Source organism: Copidosoma floridanum, unplaced genomic scaffold (assembly GCF_036245765.1).
Source record: "Copidosoma floridanum isolate Cflo_tuat_1 unplaced genomic scaffold, Cflo_Japanese_pri ptg000011l, whole genome shotgun sequence".
NCBI classification, from domain to species: Eukaryota; Metazoa; Arthropoda; class Insecta; order Hymenoptera; family Encyrtidae; genus Copidosoma; species Copidosoma floridanum.
Window position 1 is genome coordinate 10,387,217 of NW_028321888.1, and position 14,184 is coordinate 10,401,400.

The following is a 14,184-nucleotide window of genomic DNA, read 5'->3' on the forward strand; positions in this document are numbered from 1 at the left end:
AAGTGTTAACACACGCAAAATTTAAACCCACGACTATACTTTTCTCCACATCATATGACAAAAAATTGACACAACTTTAACGGAGCACTGTTAGATGCTCTCAATCAAAAGCTCGACTACGAGTTAACAACGGTGAAACGAAAAGGCATTGATAAGAAAACGTCGACACGGATTGACGGACGTGGAGAGAAAGAGAGAGCTAACGAGAGCACAGCACGGGACTGCTGAAGTACAAAAGGTGGTGTACCATAATTGGATTTAATACGTACTATCGCAAGGATAACAGGAAGGTGTGCCATCAAGCGAAGTAAATACACCAGGAAGCTATAGTCACAAATGGAAGCCTCGCCTTTCCTCGAGGTAGGTGTGTGAGTACATACCCCAACGCAAGAGGGTAAAAACTACACACTATACCTAAGATAACATTTACGATAGAATAGGCACAGAAGGAGGCGCATCACTTACCTTCGTCACGGCACACGCACACCGAGTAGACGAGTACACTACAGAGTTCAGTCAGTCTCTATCTCAGTATTTACGTAGATATGTGTGTACCCTGCATGTACACGGCAGACGGCACCAGCAGCAGCAGCTTTTTTTGCTCCAAAACGACAGGACAATAAGACGTGTTTAAAAAAATTAGGAGGGGACAGGATGGGCAAAGGAAAAAGATAATACTTATTGTGTATGTGACCGTGGCAGCTGTAGAGCGTATACTGTATAGACTGTAGCCGTACAGGAAAACAGAAACCTACACGGTACTTATATAGAGCTTTTGAGGCTCTAAAGGGGGACGGATCTATGGAAGGCAAGATAGGTTTTTGCGTCTGCCGTATATGATGGACCCAGGTTTCAGACTGTTTTGTTGACGACGACCGACGACGAATATGCACTTGGAACTTTTACGACGACGATGACTACACTTTTACGTACTTACGACTTTAGTACGACAGAGAGAACACAGAGAAAGAGGAAGGCAACGTCACACATGAACACACACCCACACACCACAACGTACAACAGGCACAACAGCCGTGTGGTACGTACTACTACAGTACGGTTATGGTACAATATGGTACGTCTGTTTTACTATATATATATACAGTGTAGTGAGTGGAAGAAAGCTGTATATGTATATTTTGTATATATTATATGCAATTTCGTGAAATAGCATTCAAATACACCAAGAGCTGAGGCCGAAGGATGGTCAAAATTTTAACCAGCCGCCACTTGCACCAAAATAAAGGAACCTTATGATTCGAGGAGATCCAAAATATTTCGGTCATTTTTTATTTTGGTAAGGAGTTATGTGGTGATTATAGCAGTGCCATATTGTCTTTTTTTATTAACCAGCCGCAAACTAACACCATTGGATAGAAAATAAAAAATTATCACCTGAAAGTGCCATTTGTGGCAAGATTAGGATGCATTTTGTACCCGGAAATCGACCTTCGAAAAAATATATAGACCTGTTACGATCAAGCAAAAAATGCTTGACGAACGCGGGGATCTTAATATCGATTGTTCAGAAATTACTGAGGATCAATAAACTGTTGAGTGGTAGTAGTTTAAATAGCGTTTATTTAATAGCGTATGTATTTACAATAGCGGTTAGCGGAGCTCAGAGCGCAATTGATGTTGGCTCTTTGCTTGTTGAGACGTATCTGATCTAGTACAATAATAGCGGTGAGAATAACTAAAGTTAACTATACAAATATACACTGTAGTCGTTATATGAGTCAGAGTAGAAAAAAAAAATAAGATAAGAAAATATAAGTTCTGAAATTAAAGTATGTATAAATGTAAAGTAAAAGTTATAAAATTGATAAGTGTTACTTTTAGATGATAAAGCAAAGGTAAAGCTATTACAATTCAGGGAAATATAACTATTACATTTAACGTATTATTCTAAAGAAAATTAGAAAATGAAGAGAGAAAATTAAAAGTTCACGATTGGCGTGAACAAGACCCCCTCTACCCGATCGTATCAATAATATTCATCTAAGATAATAGATGAGTCATTGTAGATAACATTACAGACAAGAATACAATATTTATATTTTTGGAGATCGAATTTCGGATATAAGATGCATTCTAATCTTGCCATAAATGACACTTTCAGGAAATCAACTATTTATTTTCTATCCATGGGTGTGAGTTTGCGGCTGGTTAATAAAAAAGACCACGTAGCACTACTATAATTACCACATAACTCTTTACCAGAATGAAAAATAACCGAAATATTTTGGATCTCCTCAAATCATAAGGTTCCTCAATTCTGGTGCAAGTGGCGGCTGGTTAAAATTTTGACCATCCTTCGGCCTCAGCTCTTGGTCTGTGGTCTAAAAATTAGACTGCTTATGCTTATTACAAATATAGGCAGTCCCAGGGGCCGTACCATATAACTATTTTTCTGTACATCGGCCTATGTTATAACATAGGCCCGCGAAGCTAAAAAAAAGTTATATGGTACGGCTCCAGGACCCAGAGTCCCTTCTATATTCTCTATACCTTACCAGTCTTACCACCTGCCACTACCCGACAAGAAATGACCGCTAGACGGTCAAAATTCTGAGAGCTCGTAAAGATTAAGAAAAAAAATTAAGCTTAATATAGCACGATTAATACGAATGCGAGTGAAACAAATAATCAAAAGAGTTTATAAGCAGCGATAATTCATGTGTATGATTTTTCCATATCATTTGCTAAAATTATTTTTTGTATTGTTTTGATCCATAGGCGTTGGATTTACATATACTTACCATAACCCCTACTGTATAGTACCTCGATCAGAAATTTAATGGGTTTGCCACCTTAGTTAATGGGGTCCCCCTTAGGCTGCCTAGTTGGCACCCCATTAGGCGCGTCACGGGGCGAACAGAGGGTCCATCGTAGGCTGCCCCAATAACCTAGCTAAAACTGTTGAAAACATTATGTATTTCTGTGTTTGGGTTAAATATAAGTGACCGTAATTTAATTTTTCCTTATCTGCACGGCATAATCTGCATAGCACGCATGGTAAATCAGGCACATGCTCTTATGATAATTGTATTGAATGTAATGATGTACCTACACAAAAAATACAAAGGGTTAGGTAAACTTTTTTTCCTATTAGGGCACACTAGAGAGGACCACATCTACGCCCCGTGACGATGCCATTCTAGGACCACATGTGATTAATTTGGCAGCCTAGTGTGGACCCCATCAGCACCTCACTAAGGTTCCTGATCGGGACGGTGCAGTAGATATATCTTATTATACATACATATACCCTGGCTAGGCCTTGATCGCAGCCTGCGGGGGGGGGGGGTATTGCGTAACTTCTACACCACGTGGACCACGCCACGCCACAACTTGACATCACGTTACAATGCATAAGTAAATAGTAACGTATCGTTAATCTGTGGTGTGGCATGGTATAGAACTATAGAAGTTACGCAATTCGCTACGTGCTCAATTTTGAAGCAGCGCTACCTAGGGAAAAACGAGAACTATAACTATTGGCTATTGGTCGGGCACAGCAGAAGGCAATATTCGCGATATGTGCTTGATACCTATAGGAACACAGCACCTCGATATAGACACGAAAGGTTCTGTGTTTATTATGAGGCTCTTTTACAGTCAAGCTTGAATCAGATGGCGCCAGGGCACGTCGCGGCTGTCATGGCCGTCGCACTTACACACCGTCAAATTTACAGTTGTGTATTGTGTCCGTGAGCCTATCTGTGTGATGAGCAAAGCAGAAGACATAACCTTTGTAAATGATTGCTGTTGTTTGCAGACAATTTTTGTTTGCATTTACGTTTAAAGATAGTAGGAAAAATGAAGTGCAGTGTAATATCCTGCGATAAGAAAGTGAAATTTAAATTTCCTTCTGATAGTGTGATAAAAAAAAGTGGCTTGAAGCAATTTGGAGACCAATCATTAGTAAACAAATACATAAATAGCCTTGTAAATATAACCTAAAATGTACACTTACCTGTCCACGAGTTCTGCTTTTCTTCCACTGACTCTTGCTCTTTTCCCTTTTAAAAGCTTTTTCAATTCTAAAACTTTTAAGCTCCCATAATATTCTTTCTTGTCTTCCTTATTCATTTCAAAATTTCAAATATTGCGCTTTACCACTACACTTTAATTTCCTGTATACATACAATCCTGAAAAGTAATGTTGTGTGAGTGAGACGGCCATGACAGCCGCGACGTACCCTGGCGCCATCTGATTCAAGCTTGACTGTAAATTGTAAAAGAGAGCCTCATACCACGAATTAATACAATGTCTCAAGTGGTACAGTTCTATGTGAATATCTAAAGACAAAATTTGTACTACAAGCACATTCGCTATGCGCCTATGTCAGGTGGCGCCATTGAGTGAGAGAAATTGTCCCTCGCTAAGATCGCCAGAATGCATGGAGTCTTATAGGAAAATTTTTTAATAAGTTAAAAAGAAGGTCATTAAGAGTGAATTGACCAAATGAATCAGTGATTTGAGTGTGTCTTATGTTAGTGTACAGTAATAAGTTTTGTTTGGTGTTGTCATGTGTACTACAAGATTGGAAAAAATGAAAATATGGATTGCGACTATGAGAACACAGCATATTTGAGTGCATATTATACGTGCTTACACTTGTGTAAAGCTAAAAAAACACAAGTAATCCATGGAAACGTAGTATAAATATGTGAAAGTTAACCTAACCTGTCATTAGTATTTACTTTTATTGAACATTGTGTTGTGAGAAATACATAAATGTAAGCAAGTAAGTAATATTTGTTTTTATCAAGCTCCACATAAGTGCAAGCATATATATGCACTCAAATACACTGTGTTATCACAGTCGCAGTTAATGGTTTTATTGTTTCCAATCTTATAGTACACATGACAACACCAAACATAATTTATCACTGTACACTAACATAATACACACTTAAATCACTGATTCAGTTGGTCAATCCATTCTTAACATTCTGGCGATTTTAGCGAGGGACAATTTCTCTCACTCGACGGCGCCACCTGACATAGGCGCATAGCGAATAAGCGCTTGAGTATTACTTCAAGACAAGTCCGTGTACTGTGTGATACCGTGATACGAGATATGTTTTATTAGTTTGCAATGTAGTCAACACAGACGGATAGACCTCCTCTGATCAATCAGAGAGCTCCATTAGCCCCATACCGGCGTGTTAACACAGTATGTACACACGTTCATACAAAATGCTTAGAGGATCAGGCCCCATCTAAAAACTCTAAGAAGTACACAGTATCCAATGTATTTTATTGCGTTTTTAAAATAATCATGCCTGAGTAAAATATGTACATACTACTCATAATTTTATTAAAAATTTAATCTTTAGAATGGTTGTCGATGTATAAACACATAACTTTCTGATGATAGTAATGCTTAGTAGTCTGCTAGCAGAAGACAAACATATCGTTTAGTTTCACATATTAGCACAGGTATTGTTGCGATCGCTTTTTCAGCTTGTGCACGTAGCGAATACCCCCCGGTCAACCTCATTACACCGTGTGATAAACTCTACATTTAAGCCTGCCCAGGCCCTAGCGTCGATGTAAGACTTGCCTGGCTAGGCCCTGGTCTTAGCCTTCGGATCATAACTCTTGTCGGGTAGTCCCAGTCCCGACGCACAGGGGCCATACCATATAACTTTTCTTTGCTTCGCAGGCCTATGTTATAATATAAGCCCGTAGAGTAAAAAAAAGTTGTATGGTACGGACCCAGTGGGCAAAAACGGGTTTTTTCGTTCCAAAATCGTAGAACTCGCGAACGGAAATAGATAGATTGATAATTCTTTTTGGATGTTGTAGTTCACTTAATGCAGAATATAGGAAAATTATAGAGGAGTACAACATGCATTGTTCTAACCTCAAAAAAAAGTCCGATTCTTGGTTATTTTGCAAAAAAATCAAGAAACAGGCTCAAAAAAAAAGTAACAACTGAAAAACATGTAAAAGTAAATACATTGATGCCATTATACCCGAATAATAATTTTATACTGATTTTATTTCTTATACTGACTCAACATAACCTTAATACACGCATGAAATGAAAATATGCTACTTTGTTTAAAAAATCATTGTAAATCGTCCTAAAAAAATTAATATATGAATTATTTTTCCAGATACAAACATAAATCCCAGAACAAACCACTGTAGAATCGGAATTTATATTATTTTCCTGTTTTATAACCTCAAAAATTATTAAAAAACAGGTTTTTGATTATGTTTTGGTTATAAATTAACAACCTTTTTAAGCTCAATATCTTTTTAAGTGCGAAAAAAAATAAAAACAAGATTCCTCCCATAAGACCTGTGTTATTTTCCCTCTACATTAGTCATATATATACTGAGGTCACGTGGTAGAGGCATAATGCCAATAAATGACCTCTTGTTCTCTATTCGAAGTGTTAAGCGATTAGTAGTGCCGCCCTGAGGGTTCGATTTGGAACTATATGTTTCCCCAAAGTATGCGTCCAAATCGTCATGGTAGTACTGATGAGTTTTTATTTTTTTAATCATATTTATTGGCGAAAATTCGTAAAAATGAAATTCAAAAACAATATATTACAATTTGCTGTGCCTGATTGCCCAAATAAATCATCCTCAGATGGGCCAAGGTTTCACACATTGCCTCGAACCGAAAAAGCTCGGCAATTGTGGATTGAAGCCCGTAATCTAACCTCAGTCACCAAAAAAACTGTCATTTGCAGTACACATTTTAAAGAAGATGATTATTTTTCAGGTTCGTTAATTCCACTAAATTTGAAATAAAATCGAAAATTTTTATGTAAGTAGTTGAAGTTGCTTGAAAGCACATGTACATTTTTATTTGTAGCTATAACAAAACAGATTTTTAAAAAGAACTGCTGTTCTGTCTCTGAATCTCCAACAAAAGAAGCCAAAACATATTCCAAGTATATTTAAAAAGTAAAATTGTTTTATCAGTAAAATGTGCAATAAAAAATGAAATATTCATAATGAAATACGTTTGTATTTTACAGGTCTCCAAGAAACTCATTTTTTACGTCGTTGCTACCGCGACGAGTTGAACGCATACTTTGGGGAAACATATAGTTCCAAATCGAACCCTCAGGGCGGCGCTACTAGTCGTTTAACACTTCGAATAGATCTAATGGAGTGCGAACGAACGAACGGTTTCTAAGTTAACCCTAAAGTACCTTGGGATGAAAGCTAAGTAATAAATGAAAATTAACTGCTCACACTGCAGCTTAAAACTGCAATTCACTATTTTTTTTAGTACAAAATCATATTGATATAATTAAATAACAGATATACTTGACTTAATATCAGACAGCTGAATGATAGCTATCATCAGCTAGCTGAATGTATTATTAATACTAAAAGGAAGTTATGCAACGGTTGCGTGAAGCAATATGGCTCAAACGATCGCAATTGTGGAAAAACAAATCATGGATTCTGCATCACGATAATGCATAGCTCATAAATAAATACTTATTCATAATTTTTTTGCCAAAAACAACACCGTAATCGTGCCTCAGGGACCGTACCATGTAACTATTTTTCTGTACATCGGCCTATGTTATAACATAGGCCCGTGAAGCTAAAAAAAGTTATATGGTACGGCTCCAGGTACATGACATCTGCCATACCCTCAAAATTTATTTTAAGTTGGCAGCATCAAACAGTGGTTGTCAGCGTAGGTCAGGGTGGCTGACATCCGTCATACCCACGTGAAGTTAGTTACGAGAAATAGGGCTCTGTTCGGAAATGATGCGTTGGTTAAGTTCTTGGTTGGTACCTACCCCCACCCTGGCTTAACTAACTGACCGTGCGTTCGCACATGTAAGCAATAGTTAATCAGCTGGTCACGTTTTGGAGCACTTTGAGCGCTTTCAAATCCTCTCTTTAACCTTAAAAGCGCTTAAAGTGCGCCAAAACGTTATCAGCTAATTAACTATTGTTTACATGTGCGAACGCACGGTCAGTTAATTAAGCCAGGGTGGGGGTGGGTACCAACTTAATACTTAACCAACGTATCATTTCCGAACAGAGATTTTATTAATATGTACAAAATTAAATTTTAAATGAATATAATATTATTTTAATCACGTAAAACTATTATGAATCGAAACATTGAACTTAACTAACACCTGACGACTAATTTTTTTAAACGTAACTTTCACTTGAACCCTCTTGTCATTAATTTTTTATAAAAATTATTTGCTATTTTTATGCAAATTTACACACCCCATCTGTTCCTCGACCTCTTGTAACTGTTTTTCAATATTATCAATTATTAATTTTTATTTAATTAGTTTTCTTTATTTCTGAAATATACTTCTATATAATTTTTATCTTTCTCATCGAAACAAATAAAAAAAAAAAAAATAAATAAATTACTGATGACAAATTATAATAAAGATCATTAATGTTTATATAATTATGTAATCATATCTCGCTCGGTCAGTAAAATTATTTCCACTTGGAAAGGTAATAAAATTTTTAACTGATCCATACGTCGTAACGCCTCTGGCAAAAAACCGGGAAAATCTCCCTCTCATGCTACGATAAAAAAAACACCCACGGAATAAAAATATTCAGTTAATACAATCGTTTGTAATTACAATCTTAAAAAGTTCTTAATATTTAATTGTACCACGTGAGTGCCACAATAAATCTGTGATGTATCAAATCTGTTGAAACTGTCGTAATAAGATAAAATATTGATAAGCTTCGGCTCAAGCTTTCAAGGCTTCCTGTGAACACACCCCATCTGTTCCTCGACCTCTTGTAACTGTTTTTCAAATATTATCAGTTATTAAGTTTTATTTCATTTTTTTCTTTATTTCTGAAATATACATCTTCCATTATATCGATACGCAGCGTTTCTCAATTACTTGTATGTTAATAATAATAATAAATATAATTGAAAGTCTAACTTTTTTGTAGGAAAAGAATATAAAAGAATTATTATTACTTATTAACTAATTTTTGTCTTTCTCATCGAAACAAAAAAAAAAAAATAAATAACTGATAACAAATTGAACGGATTTTTTCTTTTACTGCCGGGTATCGTTGGGTTACCAATTAGGGTTTTAGTTGGCCCAGCAACGAACACTAAGATCGTAATGAAACGAAGCTTCATTTAGGAATTAATTTAATTGAAAAAAAAATTTATGAAATATTAATTATGTATGATACGTACATCAAATTAATGTAAAAGTAATTGTAGTTGTGCAGGTTGTTTGACTTTTTTTTTCCTTTAAGAAATTGTAAATTATTTTGAAGAGCCCTTATTAATTAAAAAATGAATGTCTTAATGTAGACATATTTTTAAATTTTGATTTTTACAATTTGATCTAAAAATATGAGTACAGAATTTTATGAAATCATGCATCATAAAAAAATTTCATTGAAGTATATATAAATTATATAGTACTTTGAGATAAGCAGGTTAATTATTGTGAAATATTTTTGGAGCATTTTAAAATTAAAAAAAATTAATGTCTTCTTTTTCACATAATTGAGTGGAAACATCTAAAACAGGTGAGTGTACTTATCATTTCGCACACTTCGTTTTCTTAACTCTTAAGCTTTTTTTCTAATAATTTTATGATTATTTTTATTGTTTTTCATTGAAAGATAGCAAACTCTCTATTTCAAAACACGGTGAGATCCAGAGGTTTGAGGCTCTATTTTGAAAAGATGCGCCTTTCGGTCCACCGGAATGCAACAGTTGAGCTTTAGGGTGCCTGTACATGGGCGTCTTACAGTCTTAAGACTGTAAGCCACACCTATGGCGGGTGATTCATTCAAACTGATGTTAACTGAATACCGATATAATTTGTTATAAACAAGGAAATAGACACTTTATTCATCATAAAACTATGTAACCTGATTACATTATAACGTTAGAACGTTTTTTAAGGCATCATTTGAAAAGTTTCTACAATTCATGTCAATACAATAATTTTGTCAACATAACCTCTCTTTTGAACGACTCAGCGTTAACAAAATTTTTTTAAGTTTTGGTGGCTAAATATCTTTCCAATATCATAATGCAATCACGTAACATAGTTTTGTTATGAACAGGATGCCTATTATCTTGTTTAAAACAAATTTTATCAATATTCAGTTAACGTCAGTTTGAATTGAATCACCCGCCATAAGGTTTGGCTTACAGTCTTAAGACATTAAGACGCCCATGTACAGGCACCCTTACTTTTTTCCCTCTTTTCTCCTCAAATCAACCTCAAAGTACGTTGACTTTTGCTCGCGAGTTGGGTCTACTAGAAGGTAGTAATTCGCTGGTTTAAAAAAAAAATTTTTTTTCTCCTCTTAACACTTTCTCGAAATTTTTTTTTTTGCCGTTTCATCTTTTGTGCATACAGAAAAGCCGGTCATAAAACACGATTCTTGATTGTGTAGTGCTTTAATTCAAGATGTAACATGTTTTGTTTTTATAATTAGAGCGAGAAAAGCAGGATATAAATCAAATTTTCCAAAGAAGAGAAAAAAAAGCGAGAGGTTGAAAATTTTTTTAGTTTAGCCAAACATAATATTCGGAAAAGTCGACGACTCATCAGAGGCTTCCTATGGTATAACATGTATAACAATTTAACATTACAAAAGTACTTGTACAGTAGCACAATAAGTAGCGCTTTTTTTTTTTTAATCAGGAGTTATCGGGTTTGTGACAGAGTGGGAGCAATTTTTTTTTTTTAATTATCGTTTCCATTACTCTACTACATTAGAGCTAAAAAAAAAAATTTATATAATTATAGTCATAGAAAATTGTTTTTAATCTCACCCAATAATTACAAAGAAATAATTTTTTAATTTTTTTACTTGATTATTTATTGATAAAGTACATTGAATTGTCACTCAGTTTCTCTTTAGTAATAATTTGCACGGCGACCTTTAGTTCATAAGTTGAAGCGTTTTGTCGCAAAACAATGATAGGAGCATTACAAAAATCTTTTACTTTATCCTGTATTTTTTTGCCAATCACGTACTCGAGTAGCTTATCTGAAATTTAATAATTAGCGGATATTACATTGTAGAGCTGGAGTTATGTGGAATTAATCAGACCTCGGATTAATTTTTTTATTTCCTTACTCTAGCTTAAAAACTATCTACATCATAGCAACTTAATTCATTTAATATTTATATTTTTTTTTAGGGTAGACTACGGTTGCCACGCTTGATAACCAATGAAAAATCTGTACTACTTGTTCCGTCGAGGGACGGAATTAAGCGAATTCCTTTTCGTTCCGAATTCCAGAATGTCACGCACCTTATTTTCCCCTGGAGCCTTGCGCGCGCCCGCCTCCGTCGCTGATTGGCTCATGTCCCATCAGTACGGTGACGGGAGGGGCGGGACTTCAAGACTTGACAGTTGCTTTTCGCTTGCACGCTCTCTCTTGCTTGGCCTGCCGAATTGGAATTATCTTCAAGCTTAGTGTTTTTTTATCGCTTGCAGTCTGCACCGTCAGCAGGAGATTTTGCCGCTGTCATCGAGCCCCAGGACTTAGGACATCGACATCAAGACGCTAAGTCATTTTATCACAATTCATGTAGTTTGTATTTCATCTTTATCTTTCGTTGATTAACTCGACCTCTCATTCTCTCATGACTTGCCTCTTCATCACATCTCATTAAGCACGCGTCGTGCTAGGTCTGTGCCTCTACAGCCTCCATTCTCATTTGCTCATCGTTCATCCATCGATCTCTTGCTCGTCCTCACCGTCATCACAACCTTTTCTCCTCTCGTTCGTGCTACTCTTCTGTTCTCTATCCAACCCTTCTCTACCCGAAATCACCTTCACAATCGCTCTCGGCTTATCCTTTTTCACCCGTCTGCACGCCTACGCTTATCCCATCTGCATCATCTGCTCCCTGCTCAATACATATCTCGCTAATTATTTCACCTCACGTCAACGAACAGCTTATCCATACGTCACGTCACCCTACGACCTTTATCATCATCCGCTCAGTATCTCTGTCTACATATATCCACCATCATTTTAGGGTAATTTCTATCCACGCACCCGCATTCAATCACACCATTACCTGCATCAATCATACGTCTATTCCACCAATCACACGTCTGTTACACCATACTCAGTGCATATCGTCATCCCACTGTCATTACGCCACGTCTCATCCGTTCAATCCCGTTTCTCGTTCCGGAATCAGGGTCCTCACCCAAATACGCCACTCACACAACATCACTACTGAGCTGCCGCAGGTGGTAGTTAATTTCGACTTTCGGGCGTCGGCCCGCTTTCACCAGCCTTGCGCTGACTCGTGCAACCGTGCAGGGCCGGATTCTTGACTGAGCCGTCCAACGGTTAACATCTCTTTTGAACGCCTCTCTTATAACACCGGACAAAGTGCTTTATACTTCGAATTTGACTTTCGACTGGGATTGCTGCTGACCGTCCTTCGTTGAGAGGAACGGGCTCGATCCTTCTTGCCTTGGAAGATAACTGCTTCGCCGTTGCACGTGGAATCTGCTGAACTTGACTGAGAAGAACCACGACCCAAGGGAAATAATCCACATAACAACGGATAAATAAGATAAGTGTCTTGGCTTTCCTTCTCAACAAACATCCTCCATATTCCAAATTTTCTTTAACGAATAAACTTTATTAGTTAAATTTTATAATTATTAATAATACAGTAGTCATTGCTCGCCGGAGTTTGATGTACAGATAACCATATTGCAACTGCAAAACAACCAAACATTTCAATTCAATACAAATAATACTAGCACCTCAGCTAAATAGTCTAAACAAAATTAGAACAGAACATTACTCTCCTATCCTATCGCTTGGATCGTTTCACAAATTTTCTGTCATTTAAATACCGCCCGAGAAAATGCCCGCCATAATAAACGAAAAGGACAAGGGCAAAGCCTTTCAAAATAAACATGAGAGAGACTCTCGAACCGCGAGCCGGCAAGACGATGAGCCGTTCGACCTCTCTATATTTGGAAAACAAGAAAACAACAGATATTGCTCTACCGCTAAAGGCCCCTACGTTGTGTTTATGTATGACACGCGGGAGGACAAAAGGCTCGGTGAAATACATAGAATGAAAATTGGAAGAGATTGTGTGCGTAATCAAATACCCGTTATTGCTATATCGCGCCAAGGAGCCAGAAAAGTCGCGCTTGTATTTTCAAACCCTTTAGATGCCAACAACTTCGTAAGTGGGGGAGCGACCAAACTAAACCAATTCTGGAAAGCTTTTGTTCCCGACGCGAGTTTGTTTAATATAGGAATGATTAGCGACGTAGACTTAGAACTAACAAACGACGAAATCCTTAATGGGATAGATAATAAACAAAGGGATAACGTTGCAAAGGTAGAAATAATTTTTTAAAAAATAGAAACTTCAGAAAACGAATTTATAATGCAACCGTTGGACAAAATTAAAGTTTTCTTTAAGAGTGAGATCCCCAGAAGCCTTAATGTATTTTTGGTGTACTGCCCGGTACGTCTGTTCGTCCCTTCTGTAATTCGTTGTTATAACTGTCAGCGACACGGCCATGGGCAGCAGGCCTGTAGGGGATCGAGCAGATGCGAGCTTTGCGCGGGTGACCATGGTACCCCGTCATGCGAGGTTTCCCAATACCGATGCGTAAACTGCGGATTGAACCATAAAGCCTCTGACAAATCTTGCGTTTTCTTTGGATACGCAGCGTGCATAAACATAATTAGATCCAGTATGTACTTGGACGGGGGGGAAGCAATGGAGATAGCAATTAAATATTTTAGACAAATGTATGGGGACGAGAGAGCTGACCTGCTCCTCTCGCGCCTGCGATCAGGGAGAGGGAGACCGGCGGGAGAGGAGAGTGAAGATCTCGACACCGGGGAAGGGACCACGCAACTGCCCGAGATCAGAGAGGACGAACTAGTAAATATAGACGAACCATCAACGTTGGTAACAGAAGGTGTTGTTGTTACGGAGGAACACCTCAGCTGCCTAGCGGAACAAAAAGCGATTGAAATTCTTAATGAGAGTAACGAAATGTCCTGGAGCAATCGGCTCAAAAATAATCAAAGCAATAAAAAACAACTAGTGAACGACAGCATGCAACTCCTCCGACCACCCTTTGAAACTACTAAAGATAAAGTCCTACCATTACCTAGAATGACTAACAAAAGGGGCAGGGAGGA

At 37.2% G+C, this 14,184-nt stretch overlaps 1 protein-coding gene across 1 annotated transcript in view; it reads right to left on the reverse strand.

Annotated features, from left to right (window-relative positions):
* Positions 1-1,030, reverse strand: part of lqf (epsin homolog lqf) — a 29,696-nt gene extending 28,666 nt beyond the window's left edge. The window contains exon 1 of the mRNA XM_023390044.2: positions 466-1,030. The gene's annotated coding sequence lies outside the window, so the exon portion shown is untranslated. The remainder of the gene's footprint in view (positions 1-465) is intronic.
* Between the last annotated feature and the right edge of the window lie 13,154 nt (positions 1,031-14,184).